Genomic DNA, 14,704 nt, shown 5'->3' with positions numbered 1-14,704 from the left:
TGAAAAGAGTCAATTTTACTCGACAAAAGTCACAATTTTCGAAGAAAACCTTAACAATTTAGTAATATTATAATAATAATCAGAATTTTACTTAACAAAATGATGACAAAAGTCATCATTTTACCCCAAAAATGTCACTATCTTACAAGAACGACCAAAAAAATTGGCAATATTGCGATAAAAGTCTGAATTTTATATGACAAATGTCACCATCTTGCATTAAAAAGTAATCATTTTACATTTTAAAAAAAAGTAATCATTTTACGAGAAAATATTGCAATATTACAGCGACAGAAAAAATATGAGAAATTGTTCCAAATTTTTTAAGGAAAAAGTCAACACATTGTGAGAAAAAGACTGATTTTAGGTAATTTTTTTAGTTTTTTTAATTTTTTGTTTGGAATTGTTTTTTAATCTTCATTATTTACTTCAAGTTATTACAGTATGACTCTATATACATTTTTTTTTTCATTTTTTTAATTACTTTTGTCCAAAGGGGGCACATTTCAATGTCTTACACACACTTGTTATTACATATGTTGACAAGAGGGGGCGCACTTCAAATTTTTACACACACTTGTTATTTCATATGTTGGCCAGAGGGGGAGCACAGTCAACTTGAAAAAATCCCTCCTTTTTGGGACCACCCTCATTTTGATAGATTTCACCAGCAGGGGTGCAAATGAGACATTCTCTATTAGATGCAATGTTATTGGGACCATGATTTATGTTCACACCTCCTCATATGGAAGATACTTTTCCTTCTTCATTTCTCAAGAAGGGTAGAGATACAACACACACACACACACACGCACACACACCCACACACACACACGACATGTGACTGAAGATTTAATATTGAAACAAAGCAAATAAAAGTTTATTCCTGAATCACAATTCAAAGACTTGACAGGAGAAATAAACAAAAAGATCATAAGAATAATCATGAATTCATTAAAAGTGTCAATGAAATACTTTCACTTGTCATTTTGGCAGATAAATACAAATATTTGAAGCCTAAATTGGATTAAACGTTGATTAAAACATTTTTCAACATACAAGTGATGTTTAGTCCTGATCCTGGAACACTTCCTGAGGTTCTTAGGTGGCTCACATAGGACTTCTTACCCAACCCCATAGACTCTGTTTAAGATGATTTAGTGGTCCTAAAGGTAGCTGAAGTACTCCAACCATCCATCTTGTGAAGTAGTCCACACATCCATCTTCTTCCACTTACCCCAGGTGGGTCACGGGGGCAGCAGCCTAAGCAGACTTCCCTCTCCCCAGACACTTAGTCCAGGACAGCCAGGAGACATAGTCTCCCCAACGTGTCCTGGGTCTTCCCTGTGGTCTCCTACCGGTTGGACTAAACACTTTGACCAGATGCCCGAACCTCCTCATCTGAGTTCTCTCTGAGGGAGAACCCTCATTTTGACCACTCTATACTTAGCTCGTCAAAACCATAGTGTAATGCCATTAGAAGCTAGCTAGCTAGTGTGGAGAATGCATATATATGTTTAAGAGTTATTTCTTTATTCATAGTCATGTTTAAATCAGCTAGTGTTTTTCCATTTGTACTCTTTCTATTTTTTCATTTCATGTCCGCAAGTGTGTGTTACCTTGAAGACTTGGAATGTAGGAGTTGACTGATCACTAGTAATAATTGCTAAATGCCAACCAGTGTGCTAATCGCTAGCTGACAACTGGTGCGCTAATTCCTAGCTGGCAACTGGCATGTTAATCATTAGCTGTCAACTAGTGTGCTAGTTGCTAGCTGACAACAGGTCTGCTAATCACTAGCTGTCAACTGGCATGCTAATCACTAACTGACGAGTAGCGATAATAGCGAGCTGGCAACTAATGCGCTTATCACTCGCTGACAGCTGGTACCCAAATCACTAGCTGTCAACTGCCATGCTGATCGCTAGCTAATAACAAGTGATAATCGGTAGCTGATAACTAGTGATAATCACTAGCTGATAACTAGTAATAATTGCTAAATGCCAACTAGTGCGCTCATCACTAGCTGTCAACTGGCATGCTAATCACTAACTGACGAGTAGCGATAATAGCGAGCTGGCAACTAATGCGCTTATCACTCGCTGACAGCTGGTACCCAAATCACTAGCTGTCAACTGCCATGCTGATCGCTAGCTAATAACAAGTGATAATCGGTAGCTGATAACTAGTGATAATCACTAGCTGATAACTAGTAATAATTGCTAAATGCCAACTAGTGCGCTCATCGCTAGCTGACAACTGGTGCGCTAATTCCTAACTGGCAACTGGCATGCTAATCACTAACTGTTAACTAGTGTGCTAATCGCTGGCTGGCAACTGGCATGCTAAGGGCTAGCTGACAACTAGATTAAAGGCTAGTTGATACGGGTTCTGCTGTTTGAATGTTGCTTTGCTTTCCAACATAAAAGCAAAGACAAGAATAAAATGAAAATAAACAAAATATCCCAACTGACTTCCAGACGTCAATTTTTATTCAATGTTATTTTTCAGTGGAATCTGCAGCCGGAGAGAAAAAGTAGACTTTTGTGAATTGATTTCAAATAAATAAAGTAGTAAAGCGGCGAAAAGATCGACCACTTTGTCATTTGTCAAATGAAAGGCTGCCGAGTGGAAGTGGAAGACTTCTTCTTTCCCTGCAGGTCACGTGGGTAGTGACGGTCGATGGTCGCCATGGCGACTGTGAGAGACTGTAATGTTTGTTTTGCTGTCATCTTTTACTTCTCATTCTTATTCAACTAACATCACTGCACTGTGTTAGAAACCACACAATGTACACTAACTTTGGGACAACTTCCTAATAACTTTGTGTTAACTTCTTACTAACTTTAGGCTAACTTCCTAATAACTTTGTGCTAACTTCATACCATACTTGCCAACCTTGAGACCTCCGATTTCGGGGGGTGGGGGCGGGGGCGTGGTCGGGGGTGGGGCGGGGGGCGTGGTTGTGGTTGTGGGCGTGGTTAAGATATATATATATATATATATATATATATATATATATATATATATATATATATATATATATATATATATAAGAAATACTTGACTTTCAGTCAATTCTAGCTATATATATATATATAAATAAAATAAATACTTGAATTTCAGTGTTCATTTACAAACTACAACTCACAAACACTTTAGAGTTAGGCTCCACCATCAGAATGTGTACTTAAACTTATAAAGATCACATGGATATTATTCAGTGAGTTGATTCACCAAAACTAACCTGTTATACAGGAGGAAAAAGCACACAGGACGTTTCAATTGTTCACAGACTGGTCGCGCTCATCAGAATGACAAGACACTTCCGGTCTGCAGGTGATAGCATTCAATTGGGAAGAAACGCCCTACTGCCCCCTACTGACCAATGTGAATACTGATAAATGTGTAATGACAGCTCCAAAAACGAATTCAAACCACAAAATCAAATAAATAAATCAACACAAAAATGTGACACTTTATGGGTGGGTCACATATGCATGTACAGTAGATGGCAGTATTGTCCTGTTTAAAAGTGTCACAACATTGCTGTTTACGGCAGACGAACTGCTTTACGGTAGACACTGTTGTTGTCCGCCTGAATTTCGGGAGTTTTTCGGGAGAAAATTTGTCCCGGGAGGTTTTCGGGAGAGGCGCTGAATTTCGGGAGTCTCCCGGAAAATCCGGGAGGGTTGGCAAGTATGCTTCATACTAACTTTGTGACAACTTCATACCAACTTTATGCTAACTTCTTACTAACTTTGTGCTATTTTCATACTAACTTTATGCTAAATTCCTACTAACTTTGTGCTAACTTCTTACTAACTTTACTTTTACACTGTCTTCATGCTAACGTTACACAAACTGTATGCTATATTTATGCTAACTTTATGCCACGTCATCTCCATGCTAATTTACTGTCATCATGCTAACGTAACGCTAATAGTTGTCTTCATGCCAACTTTTTGCTAACTTCTTAATGCTTTCTTCATGCTAATTGTGCTAATAATGCTAATCTGATGCAAACGTTACACTAATTTCATGCTAACGTTACACAAACTTAATGCTACATTTATGCTAATTTACTGTCATCATGCTAACGTAAAGCTAATCTTCGTCTTAATGCCAACTTTTTGCTAACTTCTTAATGCTTTCTTCATGCTAATTGTGCTAATAATGCTAATCTGATGCAAACGTTACACTAATTTCATGCTAACGTTACACAAACTTAATGCTACATTTATGCTAATTTACTGTCATCATGCTAACGTAAAGCTAATCTTCGTCTTAATGCCAACTTTTTGCTAACTTCTCAATGCTTTCTTCATGCTAATTGTGCTAATAATGCTAATCTGATGCAAACGTTACACTAATTTCATGCTAACGTTACACAAACTTAATGCTACATTTATGCTAATTTACTGTCATCATGCTAACGTAAAGCTAATCTTCATCATTATGCCAACTTTTTGCTAACTTCTTAATGCTTTCTTAATGCTAATTGTGCTATTTATGCTAATATGTGGTAAACGTTACACTGTCTTCACGCTAACGTTACACAAACTTAATGCTACATTTATGCTAATTTACTGTCATCATGCTAACGTAAAGCTAATCTTCATCATTATGCCAACGTTTTGCTAACTTCTCAATGCTTTCTTCATGCTAATTGTGCTAATAATGCTAATCTGATGCAAACGTTACACTAATTTCATGCTAACGTTACACAAACTTAATGCTACATTTATGCTAATTTACTGTCATCATGCTAACGTAAAGCTAATCTTCATCATTATGCCAACGTTTTGCTAACTTCTCAATGCTTTCTTCATGCTAATTGTGCTAATTATGCTAATCTGATGCGAACGTTACACTATCTTCACGCTAACGTTACACAAACATTATGCTACATTTATGCTAATTTACTGTCATCATGCTAATATAAAGCTAATCTTTGTCTTAATGCCAACTTTTTGCTAACTTCTCAATGCTTTCTTCATGCTAATTGTGCTAATTATTCTAATCTGATGTGAACGTTACACTGTCTTCATGCTAACGTTACACAAACTTTATGCCATCTTTATGCTAACTTTATACCAGGGGTCGGGAACCTTTTTGGCTGAGAGAGCCATGAAAGCCAAATATTTTATAATATATTTCTGTGAGAGCCATATAATATTTTTTAACACTGAATACAACTAAATGTGTGCATTTTTAAGTTAGACCAACATTTTTAGAGTATAATATGTCTCTTATTCGTTTTAATAACATTGTTATTCTGAAGCCAACCAATAATAAATCCAATACTTCTTACCATTAATGCGACTTCTTGAAGAGGTGCGGTAGAAAACGGATGGATGGATTAAAATGCATGAGAGTGTTTTATATTTTGAACGTTATTTTTAACACTGTGAGTACCAACGGAATTATTCATTACTTATCGTGTTCAACAATGTCAGCTAAGGTCTATCTGAGAGCCAGATGCAGTCATCAAAAGAGCCATAGGTTCCCTACCCCTGCTCTAACCACTAGGCCAGTGGTTCTTAACCTTGTTGGGAGGTACCGATCCCCACCAGTTCCATATGCGCATTCACCGAACCCTTTAGTGAAAAATAAAATGTTATTTTTTTCAAATTCAAGACAAACTTACAGTATATGTGTGGAGGGGGGGCGTGGTCTGCGCGCTTTCTGCAGGAGCGGGGTGTGCCACACAGCTGACAGGTGATTAGATTGCCCAGCTGGGGCTAGTTGTCTAATCACCTGTTATTCTTATCAGTAGCGGCCGGGAGCAGCAGGAGGAAGAGGAGGGCTTGGAGAGACGGAAACACGGAGTAGTGGACTGAAAAGTCGAGTGTTGTGCTAGATCTTTAATGAAAAATAAAACTTTGTTAAACCCGGAACGTGTGTCATCAGCAAGAACCCACTGGGAGGCAACCTCCACAATATGCTTTTTGACTGGTGCACAAAATGAAGCGTGCATGAACATCACCAAAACCAACACAATGTGTAAACTCACAACAAATTACACACCTGCAAATCAGTCTGACTTCCATAATACGCTGATAGGGAAAAGTTTTTATTTACACGATGAGTCGGGTGTGTCTTGACCTCCGCGGCGGAGGATCCGCCAAACCCCTAACGTTCGATCGAACCCAGGTTAAGAACCACTGCACTAGGCTAACGATGACATAACGTTTGTGTAACGTTAGCGCGAAGACAGAGTAATGTTCGCATCAGATTAGCATAATTGGCACAATTAGCATGAAGAAAGCATTGAGAAGTTTGCAAAAAGTTAGCATGGTGACAGTAAATTCGCATGGAGACGATGGTGGTATAAAGCAGGGGTAGGGAACCTATGGCTCTCGAGCCAGATAAAGTTAAAGTTAAAGTAGCAATGATTGTCACACACACACTAGGTGTGGTGAAATTTGTCCTCTGCATTTGACCCATCCCCTTGTTCACCCCCTGGGAGGTGAGGGGAGCAGTGGGCAGCAGCGGTGCCGCGCCCGGGAATCATTTTTGGTGATTTAACCCCCAATTCCAACCCTTGATGCTGAGTGCCATGCAGGGGTCCCATTTGTATAGTCTTTGGTATGACTCGGCCGGGGTCTGAACTCACAACCTACCGATCTCAGGGCGGACACTCTAACCACCAGGCCACTGAGTAGGTACGTGGCTCTTTTGATGACTGCATCTGGCTCTCAGATAAACCTTAGCTGACATTAACACGATAAGTAATGAATAATTCCGCTGGTAATCACAGTGTTAAAGGGGAACATTATCACCAGACCTATGTAAGCGTCAATATATACCTTGATGTTGCAGAAAAAAGACCATATTTTTTTTTAACCGATTTCCATCCATCCATCCATTTTCTACCGCTTAGTCCCTTTGGGGTCGCGGGGGGCGCTGGAGCCTATCTCAGCTACAATCGGGCGGAAGGCGGAGTACACCCTGGACAAGTCACCTCACCTCATTTAACCGATTTCCGAACTCTAAATGGGTGAATTTTGGCGAATTAAACGCCTTTCTATTATTCTATTATCCGCCATTTTCTCACTTTCGTCGGTGTGTTGTCGGAGGGTGTAACAACACGAACAGGGACGGATTCAAGTTGCACCAGTGGCCCAAAGATGCGAAAGTGGCAAGAAATTGGACGAAATTTGTTGAAAATACGAGGGTGTGGGGAAAGCCGACGAAATGGTCAGTCGTTTGTTCCGCACAGTTTACCGACGAAAGCTATGCTACGACAGAGATGGCAAGAATGTGTGGATATCCTGCGACACTCAAAGCAGATGCTGACAGCAACTCCAAAACTGGACAGATCAACTTTCAGGAAAAGAGAGCAGATGAGGGTATGTCTACAGAATATATTAATTGATGAAAACTTTATTCATTACTCGCGGTTATTATATATAAACTGTGTTTACCAATAATTTAGCTTAAAAACATTTATTTTTTTCAATCATTCGAGTACATTCGGGTAGTCTTGTGTAATGCAGTATTTTGTGTCTATTTAGGTATGGTTAACCTGAGTGCTGAAATCGTGGAAAAATATATGTTCTTAGCGCGCCTGAAATGGGCTGTCTGCACTCTCAAAGTGCATGTTGTTGCCAAATGTATTTCATATGCTGTAAACCTAGTTCATAGTTGTTAGTTTCCTTTAATGCCAAACAAACACATACCAATCGTTGGTTAGAAGGCGATCGCCGAATTCGTCCTCGCTTTCTCCCGTGTCGCTGGCTGTCGTGTCGTTTTCGTCGGTTTCGCTTGCATACGGTTCAAACCGATATGGCTCAATAGCTTCAGTTTCTTCTTCAATTTCGTTTTCGCTACCTGCCTCCACACTACAACCATCCGTTTCAATACATGCGTAATCTGTTGAATCGCTTAAGCCGCTGAAATCCGAGTCTGAATCCGAGCTAATGTCGCTATAGCTTGCTGTTCTTTCCGCCATGTTTGTTTGTGTTGGCATCACTATGTGACGTCACAGGAAAATGGACGGGTGTTTATAACGATGGTTAAAATCAGGCACTTTGAAGCTTTTTTAAGGGATATTGCGTGATGGGTAAAATTTTGAAAAAAACTTCGAAAAATAAAATAAGCCACTGGGAACTGATTTTTAATGGTTTTACCCCTTCTGAAATTGTGATAATGTTCCCCTTTAAAAATAACTTTGAAAATATAAAACACTCTCATGCATTTTAATCCATCCATCCGTTTTCTACCGCACCTCTTCAAGAAGTCGCATTAATGGTAAGAAGTATTGTATTTATTATTGGGTAGCTTCAGAATAACAATGTTATTAAAACGAATAAAAGACTTATTATTCTCTAAAAATGTTGGTCTTACTTAAAAATGCACACATTTAGTTGTATTCAGTGTTAAAAAAAATATTATATGGCTCTCACGGGAATACATTTTAAAATATTTGGCTTTCATGGCTCTCTCAGCCAAAAAGATTCCCGACCCCTGGTCTATATTGATATATAATGTCATACTTGCCAACCTTGAGACCTCCGATTTCGGGAGGTGGGGGGTGGGGGCGTGGTCGGGGGTGGGGCAGGGCGTGGTTGGGGGCGTGGTTAAGAGGGGAGGAGTATATTGACAGCTAGAATTCACCAAGTCAAGTATTTCATACATATATATATATATATATATATCTACATCCTGAAAATATGCAAACAAAACTGTGTTTAGATAATTGATACTTCAAACTTGCATAAATAAATCTTGAGGAATATAACATAACTTGGCTTCTGAGAGCTTCAAAATGTAATGAATAAAATGCTAAAGTTGTTGATAAACAAGCAATTATTTTAATAATTAAATATGGTCATTTTAAATGAATTATTGTGATCATTTAAAATTAATTATTTCAAATATGTTTATTTTAATGTATAATTCTATGGCTGGATGTAATATGGAGTCAGAAAAAATACAAATAAAAATACAATCAATTTTGATGTTTTTAGCAAAATATAGTAAACATTTATTTAGTTTTTTTTTTTTTTTTAATTAATAAATAAATTTATTTTTAGGTAAGATAAACATAATACAATTTATCTCTCATCTGGATGATTTAGTTCTTGTCACCCTGTTGTCCTCCCGTCATGAAAAAAGGCTGTCCTCACTCAGGTCCGCATGGAGCTGGAGGGGGCGTGGCCTCCAGCTCCGCCTGAAAATCGGGAGATTTTCGGGAGAATATTTGTCCCAGGAGGTTTTCGGGAGAGGCGCTGAATTTCGGGAGTCTCCCGGAAAATTCGGGAGGGTTGGCAAGTATGTAATGTATATGTTGTGTTTTTTATGTTGATTTAATAAAAAAAATAAAATAAAAAAAATAAAATATATATATATTTTTTAAATTTTTTGTCCGGCCCGGTACCAATCGTACCGGTGGTTGGGGACCACTGGACTAGGCCACGTGACAAGGTGTTGCATGTAGTCACGTGACCACGGCGTGGGGGGAGGGTGGGGTCTGCCTGCATGTTGGAGACCTCTTGCAGCGTGTCGCGCGCACAGCCCTCCCTCCGTGCCACGCGCGCGCGCTATCACCAGTTCAAACTTTGTCCGGAAAGGAAGCAAGGAAGGAAGGAAGGACGGAAGGAAGGAAGGAGGGGGCCTCGCATTAAGGAAGTAGGAAGTAGGAGGGAAGGAAAGGGTTTTTCGGCGGGACGGGAGCCCGCGAAGGAGACGTGTTGGCGGGATGAGACGGCGTCGCGCGCTGACAGTTCGGCGCGCACACTGCGGACGTGCGAGGAGACTGCCGTAGCGCGGGGATGTTAGCGCGATTCTCGAATGTTCCGTCTTTGTCTCGTTGATCCCCGCGGACCGGGACCCCGCCCGGATCAGCAGCTCGCCAGGAAGACGCTCTGAGACGCCCCGCCGGCCGCCCAGTCTGCTGCTCGTCAAGGACGCGCCGGAGTGGACCCGGGACCACGTCCGTGGATCGTAAATGGAGTCCCTTGTCCGTCCTGGTCCTGGTGGACAGACCTTGTGGGACTGAGGACCCGAATCGAACCCCCCCCTTACTCACCCCTTCCCGCCACCACCTGCAGCCTCGCGGGAATTTAAGCCCCTCGTGACGTGTTCTGAATCGGCAAGATTCCACTCCTCGATGACGGTGAGATCGATTAACTGATTAATGACGACTGACTGATTGATTGATTGATGGGTTGAACGATTAGGAGGGTGTGCGCGCGTGCATGTGAGGCTCGCGCACTGTGCCAGCGATGATATTCTTAGTTGGCGGGAAATGAATCATCCTGTAATCTGATTAAACATGATCCCTGCGTGTGCACGGAGGTGCGCGTGCGTGTGTGAGGCGATATGAGCCCGTGGAGGAATGTGTGCGCGGATACTTGATTCCGTGCGTGTGTGCGCGCGTGCGTGCAAAAAAGTGTGTGTTACTGCCTCATCAATTATACAGCAGAGGGGGCATGAGAAGCCGGGGGGGAGGGGGGGGGGGGGTGAAGGTGGTGTTCTAGAGAGAGTGCAGACACCGCGAGGGTCACGTGATCAGCATCACGGACAGCTCCGCCAGCCAGCCCGCTTTTTTTTCTCTCCACTTCACAGAAGTTCTGTGGAACACAGAACATTGAACGCATCACGCTCACAACGCGTCGAAGCATTACTAATAACGTTGATAGCTGCTATGAGACGCACAGCTTGAACGCATCATGCTAAGAACACGCGGCCTTGAACGCATCACTGAGATCGCTCAACGTGTCCTACTGAGAGACACACAGCTGGAGCACGTCGTGTTGAGAACATGCAGCATTGAACGCATCATGCTGAGAACACGCGGCCTTGAATGCATCATGCTAAGAACACTAAGCATTGAACACATCATGTTGAACACATGGAGCCTTGAACGCATCATGCTGAGAACACTAAGCATTGAACACATCATGTTGAACACATGGAGCCTTGAACGCATCATGCTGAGAACACGCAGCCTCAATATGCGTCATGCTAAGAACACTCCGCCTTGAACGCATCATGCTAACAACACGGAGCCTTGAATGCATCATGTTGAGAACACGCGGCCTTGAATGCATCTTGCTAAGAACACTAAGCATTGAACACGTCATGTTAAGAACATGGATCCTTGAACGCATCATCCTGAGAACACGCAGCCTCAATATGCGTCATGCTAAGAACAGCCAGCCTTGAATGCATCATGCTGAGAACAGCTAGCCTTGAACGCATCATGCTAAGAACACACGGCCCTCATACTAAGAACACGCAGCCTTGAACGCATCATGCTAAGAACACTCCACCTTGAATGCATCATGTTGAGGACACGCGGCCTTGAATACATCTTGCTAAGAACACTAAGCATTGAACACGTCATGTTAAGAACATGGAGCCTTGAACGCATCATGCTGAGAACACGCAGCCTCAATGTGCGTCATGCTAAGAACAGCCAGCCTTGAATGCATCATGCTAAGAACACACGGCCCTCATTCTAAGAATAATAATAATAACTGGGATTTATATGGCGCTTTTCTAAGTACCCAAAGTCGCTTTACATGTAGAACCCATCAATCATTCACACCTGGTGGTGGTAAGCTACTTTCATAGCCACAGTTGCCCTGGGGTAGACTGACGGAAGCGTGGCTGCAATTTGCGCCAACGGCCCCTCAGACCACCACCTATCATTCATCATTCAATTCACCGGTGTGAGTGGCACCGGGGGCAAAGGGTGAAGTGTCCCGCCCAAGGACACAACGGCAGCGATTTTTGGATGGTAAGAGGCGGGGAGCGAACCTGCAACCCTCAGGTTTCTGGCACGGTTGCTCTACCCACTACGCCATGCCGCCCCTAAAGAACACTCAGCATTGAACGCATCATGCTAAGAACACGGAGCCTTGAACGCATCATGCTAAGAACACGGAGCCTTGAATGCATCATGTTGAGAACACGCGGCCTTGAATGCATCATGCTAAGAACACTAAGCATTGAACACGTCATGTTAAGAACATGGAGCATTGAATGCATCGTGCTGAGAACACGCAGCCTCAATGTGCGTCATGCTAAGAACAGCCAGCCTTGAATGCATCATGCTAAGAACACTCAGCATTGAACGCATCATGCTAAGAACACTCCGCCTTGAACGCATCATGCTAAGAACACGGAGCATTGAATGCATCATGTTGAGAACACGCGGCCTTGAATGCATCTTGCTAAGAACACTAAGCATTGAACACGTCATGTTAAGAACATGGAGCCTTGAACGCATCATGCTGAGAACACGCAGCCTCAATATGCGTCATGCTAAGAAGAGCCAGCCTTGAATGCATTATGCTAAGAACACTAAGCATTGAACACATCATGCTAAGAACACTAAGCATTGAACACGTCATGTTAAGAACATGGAGCCTTGAACGCATCATGCTGAGAACACGCAGCCTCAATATGCGTCATGCTAAGAAGAGCCAGCCTTGAATGCATTATGCTAAGAACACTAAGCATTGAACACGTCATGTTAAGAACATGGAGCCTTGAACGCATCATGCCGAGAACATGCAGCCTCAATATGCGTCATGCTAAGAACACTAAGCATTGAACACATCATGTTAAGAACACTCAGCATTGAACGCATCATGCTAAGAACACTAAGCATTGAACACGTCATGTTAAGAACATGGAGCCTTGAACGCATCATGCTGAGAACATGCAGCCTCAATATGCGTCATGCTAAGAACACTAAGCATTGAACACGTCATGTTAAGAACATGGAGCCTTGAACGCATCATGCTGAGAACATGCAGCCTCAATATGCGTCATGCTAAGAACACTAAGCATTGAACACATCATGTTAAGAACACTCAGCATTGAACGCATCATGCTAAGAACACTCCGCCTTGAACGCATCATGCTAAGAACACGGAGCCTTGAATGCATCATGTTGAGAACACGCGGCCTTGAATGCATCTTGCTAAGAACACTAAGCATTGAACACGTCATGTTAAAAACATGGAGCCTTGAACGCATCATCCTGAGAACACGCAGCCTCAATATGCGTCATGCTAAGAACAGCCAGCCTTGAATGCATCATGCTAAGAACAGCCAGCCTTGAACGCATCATGCTAAGAACACACGGCCCTCATACTAAGAACACGCGGCCTTGAACGCATCATGCTAAGAACACTAAGCATTGAACACATCATGTTAAAAACATGGAGCCTTGAACGCATCATGCTGAGAACACGCAGCCTCAATGTGCATCATGCTAAGAACAGCCAGCCTTGAATGCATCATGCTAAGAACAGCCAGCCTTGAACGCATCATGCTAAGAACACACGGCCCTCATACTAAGAACACGCAGCCTTGAACGCATCATGCTAAGAACACGCAGCCATGAATGCATCATGTTGAGAACACGCGGCCTTGAATGCGTCATGCTAAGAACACTAAGCATTGAACACATCATGTTAAGAACATGGACCTTTGAACGCATCATGCTGAGAACACGCAGCCTCAATATGCATTATGCTAAGAACAGCCAACGTTGAACGTATCATGCTAAGAACACACGGCCCGCATACTAAGAACACTCAGCCTTGAACGCATCATGCTAAGAACACGCAGCCTTGAATGCATCATGTTGAGAACATGCAGCCTTGAACGCATCATACTAAGAACATGCAGCCTTGAACGCATCATACTAAGAACATGCAGCCTTGAATGCATCATGTTGAGAACATGCAGCCTTAAACGGGTCATGCTGAGAACACGCAGCCTCAATATGCATCATGCTGAGAACACGCAGCCTTGAACGCATCACTAAAAACACACAGACTTGAATGCATCATGCTAAAAACACGCAGCCTTGAACGCATCACTATGAGCACGCAGTCTTGAACGCACCGTTGAGAACACACAGCCTTGACCGCATCATGCTAAGAACACACAGCCTTGAACGCATCACTAAAACATGCAGCCTTGAATGCATCACCAAGAACACACAGTTTTGAACGCAATATGCTAAGAACACGCAGCCATGAATGCATCACTAAGAACACACAGCCTTGAATGCATCACTAAGAACACGCAGCCTTGAACGTATCACCAAGAACACGCAGACTTGAACGCATCATGCTAAAAACACGCAGCCTTGAATGCATCACTAAGAACAAGCAGCCTTGAATGCATCACTAAGAACACGCAGCCTTGAACGCATCACTAAGAACACACAGACTTGAACAGATCATGCTAAAAACACGCAGCCTTGAACGCATCACTATGAGCACGCAGTCTTGAACGGACCGCTGAGAACACACAGCCTTGACAGCATCATGTTAAGAACACACAGCCTTGAACGCATCACTAAAACATGCAGCCTTGAATGCATCACTAAGAACACACAGTTTTGAACGCATCATGCTAAGAACACGCAGCCATGAACGCATCACTAAGAACACACAGCCTTGAATGCATCACTAAGAACACGCAGCCTTGAACGTATCACCAAGAACACGCAGCCTTGAATGCATCACTAAAAACATGCAGCCTTGAATGCATCACTAAGAACATGCAGCCTTGAACGCATCACTAAGAACACACAGACTTGAACACATCATGCTAAAAACACGCAGCCTTGAACGCATCACTATGAGCACGCAGTCTTGAACGCACCGCTGAGAACACACAGCCTTGATCGCATCATGCTCAGAACACACAGCCTTGAACGCATCAC

General features: G+C 42.4%; 1 protein-coding gene across 2 annotated transcripts in view; it reads left to right on the top strand.

Annotated features, from left to right (window-relative positions):
• The first annotated feature begins 9,490 nt into the window (after positions 1–9,490).
• Positions 9,491–14,704, top strand: part of LOC133614488 (leucine-rich repeat and fibronectin type III domain-containing protein 1-like protein) — a 93,822-nt gene continuing 88,608 nt past the window's right edge. The window contains exon 1 of one of the 2 annotated variants that reach the window (XM_061972480.1): positions 9,491–10,123. The gene's annotated coding sequence lies outside the window, so the exon portion shown is untranslated. The remainder of the gene's footprint in view (positions 10,124–14,704) is intronic. The other variant, XM_061972481.1, reaches the window with a different exon arrangement.

This window comes from Nerophis lumbriciformis, linkage group LG17 (assembly GCF_033978685.3).
Source record: "Nerophis lumbriciformis linkage group LG17, RoL_Nlum_v2.1, whole genome shotgun sequence".
Lineage (NCBI taxonomy): Eukaryota > Metazoa > Chordata > Actinopteri > Syngnathiformes > Syngnathidae > Nerophis > Nerophis lumbriciformis.
Note: the sequence above shows the minus strand (reverse complement) of the source record. Positions and strands in the feature narration are given on the sequence as shown.